This window comes from Leuciscus leuciscus (assembly GCF_965113295.1).
Source record: "Leuciscus leuciscus genome assembly, chromosome: 17".
Taxonomy (NCBI): Eukaryota; Metazoa; Chordata; class Actinopteri; order Cypriniformes; family Leuciscidae; genus Leuciscus; species Leuciscus leuciscus.
Genome location: NC_138741.1, coordinates 36,722,650 through 36,736,339, shown reverse-complemented (window position 1 = coordinate 36,736,339; position 13,690 = coordinate 36,722,650). Strand labels below are relative to the sequence as shown.

The 13,690-nt window shown below is 38.3% G+C and overlaps 1 long non-coding RNA gene across 2 annotated transcripts; it reads right to left on the bottom strand.

Annotated features, from left to right (window-relative positions):
• Positions 1 to 254: 254 nt before the first annotated feature.
• Positions 255 to 6,868, bottom strand: LOC309478873. Of its 2 annotated transcripts, XR_014199116.1 has the most exons (5): positions 5,027 to 6,868; positions 4,485 to 4,724; positions 4,225 to 4,260; positions 3,632 to 3,770; positions 255 to 2,599 (listed from the first exon to the last, which is right to left on the bottom strand). It is a non-coding gene; the product is annotated as an uncharacterized lncRNA (long non-coding RNA). The 2 variants fall into 2 exon arrangements; XR_014199117.1 differs by lacking the exon at positions 4,225 to 4,260 and having other exon boundaries at positions 3,632 to 3,759.
• Between the last annotated feature and the right edge of the window lie 6,822 nt (positions 6,869 to 13,690).

Genomic DNA, 13,690 nt, shown 5'->3' with positions numbered 1-13,690 from the left:
GTTAGCTCCGCTGGTAGCTAAGCGTATAGGGTTTATTGTTGTGATTGGTCGTAGTGTTATCCAATTGCGTGCTGTGAGATTTTCAAATGCATGCTTGGTGCCGCCCCTCGAGCTGGCCGATTTTCATTGACCGACATTTTCATTTCAAGCGCCGTCTTCTGTTCCTCTTTTGGGAAAAAGCCAAGTCTAACTCGTTCATTGTAATGGCCAAAGCCGTTTCAAACAACTGCTATTCATCCATAGCCATCTTGCAATGTTTACTGATGACTTCGACGTCACAGCGCTGTCGTCATCTCGCCTCTGGCCCGCCTATATCAGATAACCCGATGTGATTGGTGCAGCTCAGATCGAGGGGCATATTTAATGAGCTCCATTGCTCGACACCAGAGTAACTCACTGAGCAAATTCAGCTTGTGCTCTCGCGAGAACTCTGGTTTACCAGGGTATGTGTAAAGTGGTTCTGGCGTAAATTTTCGGATTCATTAAAGGAGAACTTCGGTGAATTTTTAAGTTAATCTTGATCGTTTTACCTTTGTGAGTACTGTCTATAGAAAAAAAAACGAACCGGATCGGTGCTTGCAACGCGGAGCTGTTACAGTTAATGCCCAGAGCTCCCATTCAGCTAAAACGGCAGTTATGGGGGCATAAACCTAAAGAGTGTCTTTGTGCCTCTTAACAGACACAAAATGCAATTAAAATGTCTGTACAACATGAACAGGGCCCTTACATGACAACAAGATGCGTTTAGCAACTTAGCCATTGTTTAAACTCACCTAAATAGTGTTTTAGACGGCTAGCTGTAGTCTCGCGCTGAAGTCCCGTGGGAACTCCGTTGTAGCCGGAAAAAGTGCGCGTGATTTATTTATTTTTTTAAACCACTTCAGCGGAAATCCCGCCCTGCAGCTGATTCTAAGGTTTTCATTGGTCATGTCAATCGTCACTGTAACCTAAACCAATTAAATCAGCTGCAGGGCGGGATTTCCGCTGAAGTGGTTTGGGGGAAAAAATCGCGCACATAGTGCAGGTGGGAGGAGCGTCGTGTTCCGGCTACTACTGAGTTCCCACGGGACTTCAGCGCGAGACTACAGCTAGCCGTCTAAAACACTATTTAGGTGAGTTTAAACAATGGCTAAGTTGCTAAACGCATCTTGTTGTCATGTAAGGGCCCTGTTCATGTTGAAAAACTGCCGTTTTAGCTGAATGGGAGCTCTGGGCATTAACTGTAACAGCTCCGCGTTGCAAGCACCGATCCGGTTCTCCTTTAATGAATCCGAAAATTTACGCCAGAACCACTTTACACATACCCTGGTAAACCAGAGTTCTCGCGAGAGCACAAGCTGAATTTGCTCAGTGAGTTACTCTGGTGTCGAGCAATGGAGCTCATTAAATATGCCCCTCGATCTGAGCTGCACCAATCACATCGGGTTATCTGATATAGGCGGGCCAGAGGCGAGATGACGACAGCGCTGTGACGTCGAAGTCATCAGTAAACATTGCAAGATGGCTATGGATGAATAGCAGTTGTTTGAAACGGCTTTGGCCGCTACAATGAACGAGTTAGACTTGGCTTTTTCCCAAAAGAGGAACAGAAGACGGCGCTTGAATCGTTCCTTTGCAAGAAGGGTGTTTTTGCTGTTTTGCCGACCGGAAGAGTCTAATCTACCAGTTAGCTCCGCTGGTAGCTAAGCGTATAGGGTTTATTGTTGTGATTGGTCGTAGTGTTATCCAATTGCGTGCTGTGAGATTTTCAAATGCATGCTTGGTGCCGCCCCTCGAGCTGGCCGATTTTCATTGACCGACACCAGACCATTAATCTTTTAGATTTAGGTGTGGATTTCCAGGCTACTTTACACACGATTTACACAAAAGTTAGTTCTGCTCGTGTTTCATGAATGAGACCCATTGAACATTACTTAGTTCATGCAGGCTCCAAGTAACATTTACAATGTTGTCCAAAGAGAGATAGGCTCAGCACCATTTTCCATGTTCTATGTCTGATAACTACAAAGTAAGTTTTAATTAGCCACATTCTGACATACACATAGAAAAACATGCTATACAGCAACCACACACACACACACACACACACACACACACACATACGACCAACCACCTTTCCCTTAATCTCCATAAAAATTGATTAATTTTGAACGTTTTTTGTGGACTACCTTGCCTTCTTTCATTTTATCTGTCGTCCGTCTTGCTATATGATTTAATCTAACTTTGCAGTACCACGCAGAAGCCATCTTCACCAGAACATGGACATGGTTAGCTTCAACACACATGTCAAACATGTGAGTGTGCAGCTGTGGGAAGAGATTCTTCTCAGAACAATCAGAAAGAACCTGAGTGACAATGGCTGCTGTTGTTCCTCTTCCCTGTGGAGCCCTTCCCTCATTGGTTTTTAGCAGCCGCTGAAAGCATCTTTCTGTAGCTTGGCAAACTGCAGTGATGCCTGGAGATGGTTTCTGTAGGCCATAGAGATGCCACTTACCACCTCATCAATACTTACCAAGCGTGTTATTTTTGGCTGTTGTTCTTTGCCCTTGGAGAAAGAGAAAATGGTTGGCACAGCAGTGTCCTTCAGACATGTCCTTCCCTAATAAAAATGACAGGAAGCATACAAAATATAACATTATTGGTCATATTGGCTGTAAATGGCTGTTATTCATAACAGAGATGTATGCGTTTGTTTCATTATTCGGTCTAACACTAGTATGAATGTACAGATTACATTTAAAAATTATTATTGCTATTAAACGAATATGTAACTGTTCGCAATAACTGTCACAACGGAATCATTCTGTGTCCCACTGTCTCGCTTGGAGAATCATTTTTCAAACATGAATTTCACAGAGAATTTTTTTATTTTATCGTATTTGCATAAAAGGTAAGGCTGCACAATATATCGAAATTATCGAAATATCGCAAATGTATATATCGCGATATGCATACCACCACAGCTTGCAATAACTGGGGTCATGAAAAAAAGACAAAGAGAAAATAACTCTAAAAAATAAATGTTGTAGCTTTAACAAGAATCAGTGTATATCTAATTCATACAGTGAAAACTAAGCAGTGTTTTATTTTAACATTTGATTATTCCATTTCTGTTGTTAAATAAACCTAATGTAGGATAACCTAAAACTCTAAACCCAGTGGTTTACACTGATGTTAAAATAACACTTCTTATGCTACAGTAAAACACTGATGTTCACTTTCAGAAGTTGTAGGGATGTTTTCTTGTCAAAAAAAGAATGTGAAACGCAAGTAGGTTATATAATTTTAAATATATTTTAAAGATAATTGAAATTAGTTTTACACACTTTAAGCATTATCGTATCGCATATAGAATATCACATTATGTAATGAGTTATCGCATTTTTCTTCAATATCATGCAGCCCTAAAAGCACTGAAATGTAAAGGTTAGCAAAAAGTGGTCATGTTGCTTGATTTTTGCATCGGTGAAAACCCTAAATTTAACTGGTGTGTCACTAATTTCACCTTAACAGTGACCTAATCAAATATTTAGTAATGTAATGTAAATGAATGTATGATGGTCAATATTTCGCCAATTTCAACCAATATGTTGCTTGAATCTTTGTAAGGTATGAAACGAGGTGTCTGTACCCTGGAGTCAGTAGTGAAGTGATGACTCTCGAAATGTTCACTGTACAGACGAGAATACTTGTTAGGAGTCCAATTCTGTCGTTTCACATTGAGCATCCACTGGTCCAGCCTGAGATGTTCTGGATCACCTAGAGGAAAACTTTACATAAACAAATAGATAGTTACCTCCTTCACAGACTACTGTCAATTAATAGAACTTAAATTACTACAGTGTCCAAAAGGTTGTAACGTTAATAAATGTATTTTAGCTTAAGAATTTGTGGCGGACATCACAGCTAGTCCTCATTTTGTTTCGTTGTACTGTCTATTGAGTAATTACAGGCTAATTTCCTACACATATCTTTGAGAACATGTCAAAAAATACTTCCAATATAGTCAGTGTTAGTAAATGTTACGCTAAATTATGAAATGCAGGCGTAACATTATATGACAACGTTTCAGACGTTTTATACGTTACGTCCATGGTTTCAGCCTACAGCTAATCACAGTCTGTTGAATCTTGGAGTGTAATAAAGTTTTAAATGCAATTATAAATAATAAATAAATTTTCGAAATAAAATGAATAAATGAAATTATATTAGAATTTCACTCACCGGAAAAAATGTAGTCCAGGCTTCTTCTGGGACGATCTGTTAATATAATTAACCCCACAGCAAGTCATTATGACAGTGAAATAATCCCGACACGGCAAACACGGCAGAAATGCTAATCTGTAGTAGTTGTAGTAATAGTTGAAAATAAAGTGTTACCGTTACTTTAGTTGGTTCAACTTTTTATTTTCAATGACAAATCAGCCATTGAAAATAGAAATAGAAACTAAGCCATTACTTCTTTATTAAAAGCCTATTCTGACCTCTGCGAGAGTGTTCAGATGAAGTGGACGGACGTCCATCATCTGGGTTCTGCTTCGCCCTCGTCCCGTGAGCCTGACCTGTGGACACAGAAAACTCAGAAGACAGAGATGTTAAAGATCCGGGAAGATCCTGGCTCTATGTCTGGGTCGGGTGCGGATCCTGATCACGGTCATCAGACCTGGGTCTCGAAACCTCCACCGTCCTCTTAGAGAAAGCAGCTCTCCTGGTTCTGGAGCGGTCTGAGGATGGAAAATTTCACACATTGAATAACAATAGCTTTAAAAGCATGTTAGTGGGCAGTAGCATACATTATTTGTCAAGCAGATAACAGATTCTTAAACATGAGAATGAGGATAAATGTTGAAATGAATGATCCACACAACAAAATGGAAATGCAGAATGTTTCTGCTTATTGTTGACAATACACAATCACATATTCCAAACAGATTATTATAGCATTACAGATTGATTTCAGCAACTTGTTTCTTTCTTGAATTAATCAATGTTTTTGACACTAATCAGTTCATTTAGTGCATTTTACCCGAGACCCTAATTGTCTCCACACTCAGATGGGAGATCGAATTGAAGGTCTTGTCTGCCTTAGAAGGGGTAACACCTCCGCCCGATTGCCCACCGAATCGTTTGTTTGTGCCAGAGGAGTATCCTGCATCTGTTCCTTTACTTAATAAAGCATTTTACTTGCATTTGCATCCAGCCTCGTGATTGTCACAGTCTTGAGCTCAGAGCTCTCAGCAAGTATGTTATTTCCTATCCAATACAAAGATGATATGAACAAGTCACTCATGAATGATTTTTTAGAGCTAGAACAGAATTGAATTCTGCTTGGTTCACTGATTCTGTTATTCTCCTGTTTACTACAGTGAAGCCGCTTTAAAACAATCTGTATAGTATCAAGCGCTATATAAATGAAGGTGACTTGACTATAACAAGAACATTACAATGAACACACATTTGAAAATCTCACTACAAATAATCCAGAATTTAAAGCCACATTAAGTAGAAATTGTGTTTTTGTCAAACAGCGACCCCTAGAGTCGCTGTGGAATACTTGCACTGTTGTAAATATATTATAACGTTTTTACATGATTGCAGTTAAATCACAAGTAAATAGTCTATAGTCTAGGCCTACTGTATAATTTAATGTGTTGTTTTTATTGGAATGTAAACATTACAAAATGCCAGATAACATCAATTAAGTTAAATGTACGTCGCATTATTTCATAACATTGGCCGTTATGATGTCATTAGACATGATTATTGCAATTTATCATAATAGTTTGCAAATTGTGCTCGTTTACACTATTTACAACCTCTACGTTAGGCTTATTTATGTCCTGATAATTATGTGAGATATTGAAAGCTGTTCTCATGATAATCGCAGGAATCAACATCAAACGGCGTTGTCTGATATCCCTCAGGACTACGTGATAAATACACCTCACAACACCTGAGTTCAGCTGGCAAACTAATTCGTGAGGCATAGCTATCTGATTTATCAAAACGATTCCATTTACACCTGGTCACATAAATGTATTTTTGCGAAACGGATTTAAATTCGATCTTCAATTCTCGCGCTATATGCAGATTTAATGGAGTGCACGTCACCGTAATAAGAGAGAGCAGTAACAGCCCTGGTAAGATCATTTCATTTCTTTACTTTTAATGATGAAGATTGTGTGTTAAGCGTCTGCGACTTACTTTCACTTTGATTTGCGATAGTTTGCACGTTGGCTTGATGCAGTTGCTCATCTGCGGTGATGCGTGTTCCAGCGCGTCGTCATATCTGGATATAACATTTAGCTTATAACACACTCTCACACCTTTTTTTTTTTTAAGCATTTTTGGGAGGAGTACAATTTACATATGTGGTTTCAACAACCATATGCATTTACACTTGTCCAGTTTCGTCTGGAATGCGTCTCAGATCTCAGAAGTGGTTTGAGGGATCGGATTCAAATCCGTCTCAAATGCGTTTCGGAGGGCATTTAAACCTGGACTTTTCACGATCGGATAGCTATCCGATCTGAGAAAACGCATTAAGTGGCCAGGTGTAAACAGCCTCCATGACAAAAACATACGCACGAAAGCCGAAAACAAACGCTGGTTGGCCTCTCACGTCCAAATTTGACGAAGTGGTGGGGGAAGTGACGTATGCCGTAAAGCAGTCGAATTTTGTAGTTCTTTTTGTGCTCTGGTTACTACCCGAACCCCGAAGTTACATAGTGCCAGTAAAAGCGATACAGACCCTGTCAGGCTATGGCAGACGTGTCATTCAACCTATTGTAAGTCGATGTACCATCACAAGGATCTTGGAAATATATTATGAAGGTTGAAAAGTTACATAGTGTTGCTTTAAGACAACATATAATAATCCTACCTCTGTCTGTTACACTTCCTCACACCTGAAACTGATGGAGTGAATCTCCTGAACTTCTCCAATCTACTGTAGACCATTTCTAATCCATTGATGTTGTAACATGTGCTCTAACGTCGGGCGTTTAGTCGGATCCCTGGCTAGACACTGGCTAATCAGATCCCTGCATTCTGTACAATAAGGAGAGAGCTGGTTAGTCATGAGCATGTGACCTGGCATTTTTGAAAACAGCATCTAAAACATGATTAATATACTGTAAAATGTTCCTTATCGTTAGTTTAAAAGTGAAGTATGTCGTTTCTGCGAGACTAGTGGCAGCGAGTGGAATAAATGACAAAATAAAGCATATTTTCAAAAATATATTTTTTTTTTACATATATTACATATTTTCTTGCAAAGGCCCCTTCTTCCGTGCATCGCGTCTTCCCCGACTCAAACATCACAAACGCAGCTCTTACTGGTTCATGTGAAGGCATGTTTCAGGTCCAACATATTAGTAATAATTTCAGCTGTGTTGCGCTTGTCTTTATGAAAATGTGCCTTTGCGCATCACAATGCTCTGTTCACTTTGACGTGTTCATGAGCTGTTTAATCTTTGAAGGTATAAATGCAGTGAATTTTGGCTTTCACTTCTGTCACTAAAGCTGCATTTCTTTTCCCACGGCTCTCGCCCCAAACTCTCGCTATACGTTGAGCTATATATAAAACATCTTACATACTTCACCTTTAACTGTTTCTGTACATAGCCTTTGCTTTATGTGTGTGTTTATCAATGTTATCAATATTATTCACTCACCTTTGGATAATTTGAGGTTCTTAAATGTAACTCTGGCTCGTGTGATTTCCGTAAAATTGCGAAAAGGAGGACATCCGTTCACCATCTCGTAAAGCAACACTCCTAGAGACCAGACATTTGCTGGGACGGCGTGGAATCGAGGCTCTGTCAAGACTTCAGGTGGGCAGTAATCCGGAACTCCTGGAAGAAAGACATTTGCACATTGTTGAGCTTTTTTTTTAAAGCATCAAATAATTAGTAAGTCACTACATTCAGGTTTCCACACTCCCAGAATGCTCACCAATGTATATTTTGCTGTCGTAGCCATCGCTACTAAACAGCTGACCGCATCCAAAGTCTATCAGCTTGAGCTGTAGCGGGGGTTTCTTCAACAGAAAATTCTGCGCATGAATGTCATTATGAAAAACGCCACGATGGATGCAGTGTTGCACTGCCAGCACAGCCTGTCTCATGATGACCCGTGCTGTTGCTTCAGACAAATGATGAAAACGAGTGATGAGGTCCAGCAAGTTCTCGAAGGGTTTGGGATACTCCATAACCAGAGTGAAATCTCTAGGATCTTCAAACCACTCGTATAGCTGTATGATGAAGGGGCTTATGGGTTCTTGCTTCATCATCATCAGCAGCGCCACTTCAGTAACGAGAGGTTCGGGATTCCCAGGCTAGAGAGAAGTAGCAGATGGAAGGTTAGCTGGGTAAAAATCTGAAGAAAACATATCATTTTACATTGTAAATGTACTTTTCTTTGATCTTTTTAGAAGTGTTCAAAAGCTATTTTGGTGCCTCTAGGCTTATTTGTTGATCACATTTACACCTAATGCTTCCTACTGGGAAGTGCTGGGCTGGCAAGTTTCGATCCCATAGAAGCCTATGGATGAGTGAGCCAGCTCTCAGATTTCATCAAAAATATCTTAATTTGTGTTCCGAAGATGAATGAAAGTCTTACGGGGTTGGAACAACATGAGGGTGAGTGATTACTGACAGAATTTTCATTTTTGGGTGAACTAACCCTTTAATATGTAGTGGAAAAAACACCCAATCTGGCAACACCAGCCACCAGTGTCTACTGACTCTCTTGTTCGATCTCGTTCATCAAAATGAACAAATCTTTTTTCGAGTCATTTCATTCATTTAATGGGCTTTAAATGTTATACTATTAACTGGCAAATTCCCAGAACACATCCACCTACGCAATCTTGATCATATTCTGAATTAAGAAATCATTATAATGCAGTCAAAAATCGTTTACAGGGAACATAAATAATTACTTTACCTTCTGAGTCTTTCGTTCATTTGTCACGTGACAAACGCAATGAATGGATCGTTCATGAACGACTCATCACTTACGTTACAAATCAAAACGAAAATCAGCAAGGAGGCGTCGTATGATCATTTAAACAAGTTTTATGACAAGGTCGGTGAGGATGGGAAAAATCTGACGCATAGCTTCAGTGTTAAAACTGATAAAATAATTGTCTGTGGTTCTATATGGGCTGTGGCAATCATTTTGAAAAATTATATCTCGCAGCAACATGGAAAAAAAGAACTATGAACTAGTTCATTTTTGGAACTGTGAACTCAGAGTAAAATTTTGAGTATGAACTATGAACTGAACTAGTTCATTTTTAAATTTGTGAACTGAACTTTGAACTAGTTCATGTAGAAAGTGAACTTTCCCAACACTGCCTACGGGTGTATTAACTACAGTAATCTGCACTTAAACAACTCAATACACATTCAGATTTTGGCCAACTTACAATATTAAGAAAACGTTTGTTGTCTATCTTGCGCATCCGCTTGATGGCAACCTGCAAAACAAAAACCCAGTTTCAATAACAGTAACAGTATTCAAGCGCCTGACATTGCACTAAGTATTAAACCATCTGTACATTGTTTTAAATGTGTTTTGCAAGAGCAAAATGTTTGTACAATTAAGTAAGATTGACCTTTTTGCCATCAAATCTGCGTGTTCCCAGGTACACCTTGCCAAATCCTCCGGATCCAATCATCTTTCCCACATTATAGAGAGACTCAAAGGACTCTGAAAAACAAACAGAAAAATATGAGACAATTATTAGCTTGCTAGATCCATTGTTTGTTTTGTTTTTTTTAAATATCAGTGCTGGTCGAGAAAATAATATTATAATGGGGGAAATCATTTTAATATTCTCTAAAAACAAGCCTTACTTTGAGTGGAAAACAAGATAATACTGGTTAAAATAATAGAAGAATAAGAAATAATTATTTGAAAAGAATTGAAAAGAAAAAACAATTGAAAACAACTATTAGACACACACATGTCAAATTAAGCAATGATATAATGACATAACTTACATTTTACTGTTAAATTCTTATCTGTAATGTTACAAATCTAAAGTAATGGGATTTTTCACACTATCCCCCTGACTTCTGCTTAATGCCTGCATAAATGTCCCAACATCTTATTTCAATTCACAATTTTAATAATTATAGTCATTTTATTTCACAATTATCTCGATTACGAGGGCGGAGCCTGGTGATTCCGTGTCAACGATAAAGTTATTTTTCTTATTTTATCTGATCTTTTATTAAAAAGAAAACATACATTTCCAGGCTTCATTTGGCCAACTCTGGCACATGTGTGGCTCAGTTCTGGTAATGGCAAAGATCATATGGGCCATATCTTAAAATATATTTAAATTATATGAAGCATTGACTTTTATTAAATGCATAGCAATGTCTTATTTATGACATAATCGACTCTGTAATGCTCGGCACGACAGCCATTTTGACGATTTTGCGTGTATTTGACAATTCAAGAGAAATAAGTGGTGAAATTGAATTATTTTCTGGATCGTATGCTGTCTGAGAAGCGGCTTTCTGTGTGTGTGTTTCTGGTGTGTGTCAGACAGCGCAAGTGCCATCAAGTTCATGCCTTATTGAAAGCGTTTAGCTGACATTCCCATTAAATTAAGAAAACTTTATTTCTAAATGTTCCCTAAACATTCAAAACGTCCAGTTTTTTCAACGTTTCAAAAATGTTTTTTCTTGGTTAAAGGAACATTCTATTTTATAATTTTGCATTATGGGAACGTTACTTTTGAACGTGCTCGGTATGTTCTGAAAATTTTAGATGAACGTCCAATTAAAACATTTCTAAAAAAAAATAGGTTTCACTTTATTTTGATGGTCCCTTTAACACATTCTGTTGACTATAAGTGACACTGCACCTACAAGTCTACTAACTCTCATTAGAGTATTAGTAGAGTATTAGTAGACTGGTAGGGTTAGGGTTAGAATAAGTTGACATGTAGTTGTAAAGTTACTTGTTGTCAGTAGAGTGTCTGTTGGAGGAGCATCACAATAAAGAGTTTGCAGATATTAAGCAGAGAGTCTACTAATGCTCTAATGAGAGTTAGTTGACATGTAGTTGCAAAGTTACTTATAGTCGACAGAATGTTCAAAAGGGACCATCAAAATAAAGTGTTACTGTTACTTTAGTTGGTTCAACTTTCTATTTTCAATGACAAATCAGCCATTGAAAATAGAAATAGAAACTAAGCCATTACTTCTTTATTAAAAGCCTATTCTGACCTCTGCAAGATGAAGTGGACGGACGTCTATCATCTGGGTTCTGCTTCGCCCTCGTCCCGTGAGCCAGGTGCGGATCCTGATCACGGTCACGGTCATCCACCGTCCTCTTAGAGAAAGCAGCTCTCCTGGATCTGGAGTGGTCTGAGGATGGAAAATTTCACACATTGAATAACAATAGCTTTAAAAGCATGTTAGTGAGCAGTAGCATAAATTATTTGTCAAGCAGATAACAGATTCTTAAACATGAGAATGAGGATAAATGTTGAAATGAATGATCCACACTACAAAATGGAAATGCAGAATGTTTCTGCTTATTGTTGACAATACACAATCACATGTTCCAAACAGGAATGGCCTTAAATGAGAAATCTTTCAAGGATTATTTTGCATAGATGTTACATTTCAATCAAACACAAGTGCAATCTTTTTGTGTCCAGAGGCAAATGAGCAATTTATATATTAGCATTAAAGATTGGTTTCAGCAACTTGTTTCTTTCTTGAATTAATCAATGTTTTGGCACTAATCAGTTCAATTAAATTTCAATAGTTCACTCATAAAGACAGTCACTTGTCGCCACCTACTGGCTTAATGATACAAGTTGCGCAAACACAGACAAGCGGAGTGATACAAACAGTGAAAAGGCTGATACTGGTGAAATATTCCAACACATTCGAGGACCATACAAATATATATATTTATACATTTTAGAAATATATATTTATACTAAATATACCATCTGAAGTCTCTGTTGGCTCGACAGGAACTTGACCCAGCAGCGGAGGACACAGAAACCCTTTGAGGTTGTTGGACCTGGACAAACCTAAGGATGACGTGAAGCCCAGAGAAGAATCTGTGGAACCAGTTCTCCAGGATCCTGAGGATGGAACATTTCACACATCAAAAACTGTTTTTGTTTTATATATTTTTTATAATATTAATAATCAGTCAGTGGTCACATCCAATTGTTACTTTGGTTTCACTTTATTTTGGTCCCTTTAAGATATTCGGTTGTCTATAAGTAACATTGCACCTACAAGTCTACTAACTCTCATTAGAGTATTAGTAGAGTATTAGTAGACTGGTAGGGTTAGGGTTAGAATAAGTTGACATGTAGTTGCAAAGTTACTTATAGTCGACAGAATGTTCAAAAGGGACCATCAAAATAAAGTGTTACCGTTACTTTAGTTGGTTCAACTTTCTATTTTCAATGACAAATCAGCCATTGAAAATAGAAATAGAAACAAAGCCATTACTTCTTTATTAAAAGCCTTTTCTGACCTGTGAGAGAGTGTTCAGATGAAGTGGACGGACGTCTATCATCTGGGTTCTGCTTCGCCCTCGTCCCGTGAGCCTGACCTGTGGACACAGAAAACTCAGAAAACAGAGATGTTAATGATCCGGGAAGATCCTGGCTCTGTGTCTGGGTCGGGTGCGGATTGAGGTTGTTGAACCTGGACAAACCCTGTTGGTTTGGGCTCTCCAATCCATCGACGCTGTTCGAGTCTCGGCTGCTCAGACTCAACGAATCTCTACATCTCCTCTTGACATGGACCTCAGAGAGGAACGAACCTGAGGATGACGTGATGCCAGGAGAAGAATGACTGGTGAAATACTCCAACACATTCGAGGACCATACAAATATATATATATTTATACATTTTTGAAATATATATTTATACTAAATATACCATCTGAAGTCTCTGTTGGCTCGACAGGAACTTGACCCGGCAGCGGAGGACACAGAAACCCTTCGAGGTTGTCAGACCTGGACAAACCCTGTTGGTTTGGGCTCTCCAATCCATCAACGCTGTTCGAGTCTCGGCTGCTCAGACTCAACGAATCTCTACATCTCCTCTTGACATGGACCTCAGAGAGGAACAAACCTGAGGATGACGTGATGCCAGGAGAAGAATGACTGGTGAAATACTCCAACACATTCGAGGACCATACAAATATATATATATATACACATTTTAAAAATATATATTTATACTAAAGAATTTTGCTTATAGTTTCTGTAATTAGCAAAGAACATCTGTGTTATATAGGGATAAATTGTAATAATGTTAATCAAGCTGACTAAATTACACGACTGTGCAGCAGTTCACACTCACAATAAAAATATAAGATAATTGAAAACAAAGACAAGCTCATTATACAAAGGAAATAATATTACAGATCTAGACAAATTGAGTTGCTTATAGTTAAAAGAATCTCATGAACGATCATTTAGGCTACATGTATTTTTCACATTTTTGGTCACAAAATTATTATTTTTATGACATGAGTCAGTTTTGATGACTTTTCAATATTGATAAAATGTTAGAATATTAATAATGAAAAATGAGAAGGGCTACGCCAAAATGTGTAACATTTATGTAGTCTACAAATGAATACAAAAGCCCCGACATAGAGTTTTGACGCAGCTTTAATCTCCCTT